We start from the raw sequence: 4,794 nt of genomic DNA, 5'->3' as shown, positions 1-4,794 counted from the left end.
ATTTTAGACTAAAGAAAATACTCCTTTCATACATGTTGTTGAAAACAAAATAATATAAGATATAAGCTCCTTAATCAGTAGTAAATTATTTTTCTAGTAAATAAAAAAAATTAAATAAGAGATGTGAACTCTATTCATGTATCATATAGCATATTCTTACTCCTTACAAGACACTCTTATTTACTCATCTAATCCTATTTATGGAGTAGAAAGAAAATATTAATTTTGATTCTATCCATAGGGTACTTTACTATTTTTTCTATTCATCTTTGCATTTTTACTCTTATTAAATATTAAGAAAAATTATTAAAACTAATTTATTTTGTCCTTATTAAAATGATAGAGTAGGAAACTTATTAAATTTTAAGATAAAATTAATAAAATTTAAATTTTTTAAAATTCCGGTGCTAAATGCCACATATAACTAAGACAAGATGAAGTAGCTATAAATTAGGAAAAATCTGAATTCATTAGTAGCTATAAATCTCTCAATCAATGCCTGAAATTTTGATTTAATGGTCAAATCTCTCCCTCTCTCTCTCGTTTTCTTTTTCTTCAAGTGATTTTCCTGTCTTGTCCTCTTTGCTTGATCTGTAAGATTTTTTGTTTTTTTATAGGGGATAATTAAAATATTATTCGGATGGACTTTTAAATGCTGCAAGTCGTCACAGATAAAATATAAACACCAATTTATTAAGCTTTTGGTTCGTATCACAGAGCATCATCACATGAAAAGTCAAAACAATTTATGTGAATTTGACTTTTAGGGGTTCAAGCCGGCCTAGCCATATCCCTCAAATCTAATAAGATAAAATAAAAATATAATGTACTGAAGATCTGATCCACGAGAGAAAAATGCGAAACTTTATAATCACATTAAATTAAAGCATCATCAGTTCGTCAGGTTGTGAATTGATTGCCGATAAGGTTGTGAATCGTCCGACCTTTGAAAAATGTTGAGGAAAGCTTGGAATTTGAATGAAGGACTAAGATAGAGGTGAGAAACAGGTGAACTTGACCCATATAAATTAAGTCTTTAAGTTTGATTTTTCAAAAATTATTTAATTTTAAAGTTCAACTCTTATTTAAAGGGTTCGAGTTCAAGCCTATAAGCTCTTATTATTTTTATTTTTATTTTTTTAATTTTTTAAAAATTTAAAATTTCAATTATAACATTTCATATTTTTTAAAATATAAGTTATAATATTAAAAATTTAAAATAAATAATAAAAAATTAAAATTTACAAATATATTTTAAAGTTTAAATTCAATTTAAAAAATAAAAATATTTTATTTTTTTGGAGTTAAAAATGAAAAAGGACCTAAAAAGGCCACATGAGCTTGAGCCTATTTTTTCACGGCCTATTAGGGCTGGGCTTCAAAGCCTAGTTTTTCTTAAAAATGATATTTTTTCAAGTCCAAACCTTTATAAAAATAGGCTTAAATGGGCAACCTATCAGACCTAGCTGTTATTCCCAACTCTAATTAAAGATTATTGACATTGAAGATGATGATTTCATTTTCAAATTTATTGATGAGGAGGAATGTTGGAGGATCCTACGTGGTTGACAGTGGTCGATCAATGGTCCATTGCTCAACATGCAAGAGTGGAGGAAGTTTCATGCATTTGATGTCTATGATTTTAGCAAATGTTTGATCTAGATTCAGTTGCTCAATGTGCCACTGGAAGTGATGTATGTGGAGAATGCGATTCAAATTGCGGTCACATGGAAGAGGAGGTTATGGTAAAGATTCTCAATATGATGATAGTTTACTACGGAGCTTTATGTGAGTTCATGTGTTATTGGATTTGAAACGGCCTCCAGTAGAGGGCTTCTGGATACCCACTCCTAATGAGGATCTCGTGTGGTGCTTGACCAAGTATGAATAATTACAGAATTATTGTTTTCACTGTGGCAAGATTGGGCATGAGCCTAGGTTATGTAGAGTTGAAAGGCTAATCTCAGTAGTGAATCATGATGTATCGAAGTATGAAGCCACGCTTTCGACTAATCAAGTTAGAAGTATTGAGGAGGCCACGAGGTTTGTGAAGGATGGTTAGATTGAATGTTTTTCTGGTAGGAGAAGGAAAATGGACAATAGGGGATATAAGAGTTAGGAGAAGGAGGGTGATGTTAATGGTGATTATGGTATTAATGATGACAAGATGTTTGTGATAAAGTTAGGAGGAAGTAGGATGGGGTAAGGTAGGGGATAGAGGAGGTTCAAGATTGTGGGAAGAGAAGGTTGATAGTGATATGATATTAAATAATAATAATGTATGTGGCAAACCTTTTTAAGCTGTGGATGATTGTCTGAAGAAGTCTACTAGAACATTTGGGCCTGAAATAGGTGGGTCGAGTTGGTGTAAGGATGTTTTTGGAAAGGAATTAGTGATTAAGGTGTTTTTAATGAGCTAGTGATGCATTGTGATAATAATTTCTCGGTGGACCTTATGTTGAATGATGAGGCTGTTAAGTGTCGGATAGTGTCGCACTTGGAAAATGTGATGCGAACAGGGCGTGAGCGGAGGTTTCGGCTTTTGTAGCTAGAACTCGATGGAATGAGGAGTCGTCATTAAAGTTTTGAGGTAAATTTTCGAAAATCGATTAAAGGAGAATAAGGATGGTTTGCGAAAATAAAAAATAGGTTCAGGAGTCAATTGAGTGTGGGGAAGGTGTTAGGCACCTCACAACACTCATTCATGAGAACAGTTACCTGACGTTTGTTGTGCTATATTAATATGGTTTTAAAATTATTTTAATTATTCCTTTTATGTTCATGTGTTTGATATAAAAATAATAAGAATTAAGTGAGAAATATTTATTTATTTACAAGGGAGGACTTGAATCAGAATCTGACTTTAAGACTTATGTACTCTGTGATGGGGATCAAAGTCCATATAGTTCGGGCTAAGAATATTGTCAATGGTTTTCGTTATTTAAAATTTTCATAAAAAGAGGAATAAAAATAACTTATCAATCGCAAACAAAACAATTTTTATAAATTGTGAGTTGGTATGATTTAATTTGTAAAGATAATTTTCTTATTCTCATTTATATTTTTGAAACTATTTTCTTTGTTATACTTTTTTTTTATTTTGAAAATTCACTTTGTCAACATAGAAAAGTATTATTGTTATATTTTTTTTTAAAAAAATTCTAACATGTCTACGGAGATTTATTGTCACTAGTGGACATTTAAATAATTCAAATGACCTTAATGCCTTTTAAAATTTCATATTGTCTTTATCATATGAAATCTTAGATTATTTACAAAACATTTTATTTTAATATATGTTCTTTTATATATTAAAAATTTATTTGATATGCCAACAAGAGCTTTTATCACTCACAGGGTATGATAAAACTAGTAATCATCATGACAGCAGAGTCTTATTAACTCACGATAAAATGATTATCTTAACAATTTATAGAGATTAGGAAATCTCATATGGCTAAAAGACTTTATGGTCATCACGTAAATATATTAATTTAATTAATTAATTTTATTAAAAAAAGTTTATTATTTTATTTTATTTACAAAAATTTATATATAAATTGACAATCACATTATCTGTGAGAATTTATTATCCTATATGATAATGTAATTAATTTCTATGAAAATTCCCTGAACTTTCACACGAAGACTTAGATATTTTATCAATTTAAGTTAAAAAAAAGGTTAATTATGATGGAGGATCATTGAAATTCATATCAATATATACAAGTTGGATCTATCTACCTACAAAACCTTATTAATTTTCATGGTAGATGATATTTTGAATGCCTATATGGATTTCTTAAAATCTCTCATGGCCAGTAAATCAAAAAAAAAGGATAAGGATTAATATTATGATCCAACCATACCCAAAACAGTCACTATGAGATTAACAAATTCTCATGATTAGTAAGTAAGTACGATGATAAATCTTCAAATACCATGAGGCTAAAAATTGAATTGAACTACATTCTCTGATTACTAAGGGGCATAAATCATATCTAATCTTATAAATAGTTGAACAATGATCTATGAAAACTTAGAAATGAAAAAGAAACAATATGATTCAAACCCATAACCACACTCTCATATTTTACTAATATACCATTAAATATTGAAATTTGGATAGTTTACGCAATGCCAACCACCAGATTATGAAACCAGCTTTTAAATCAAATGATATCTTAAATTTCTAATCTGTCTTTGAGCTTTTAAATAACCTCAAATATGCACAAGTTATTCAGATAGGATAAACACTTGCTCAACACATATAGATACAAAGCTAAACCCAGACATTTGTTTAACACATACATATATTGAGTTAAACCTAGATCATTCACTCAACATATATATATATTGAGCTAAACCCATATCCCCCTGCAAGTTAACTGAAGAAAGAAAACACAAAAAAATTCTACCTAATTTTCAACTCTAGATTCCTAACACCGAATCGTAGTCAGAAAGAACAAGAGGCAGATAGTCAACCAGCTAACATAAGCTGATCGATTAAAGTTAGAATAATTTGGATTCATGAATTTCGAACCTATTGCAGTAGCTAAGAATTTCCAAACCTCTCTCGCCTTTAGAGACTCAGATTACTTCTAAAATCAGCTATGAATTCCCTCAATTCTTCTCGATCCCCTTCTTCAAAAGAATAAACAAAGGTTTCGGTCTCTTCTTGCCTGATTCCTCTTTATAGAAATTCATCCAGCTCTCCCCTCTTCAATTCCAGGCTCGGATTTTATATAGAGAGTCAACTACCACTTACCATTACACGCTTCTTTCTCAAATCAT

This window comes from Prosopis cineraria, unplaced genomic scaffold (genome assembly GCF_029017545.1).
Source record: "Prosopis cineraria cultivar Desert tree isolate PC_DT_omini unplaced genomic scaffold, ASM2901754v1 PC3, whole genome shotgun sequence".
Classification (NCBI taxonomy): Eukaryota; Viridiplantae; Streptophyta; class Magnoliopsida; order Fabales; family Fabaceae; genus Prosopis; species Prosopis cineraria.
Note: the sequence above shows the minus strand (reverse complement) of the source record.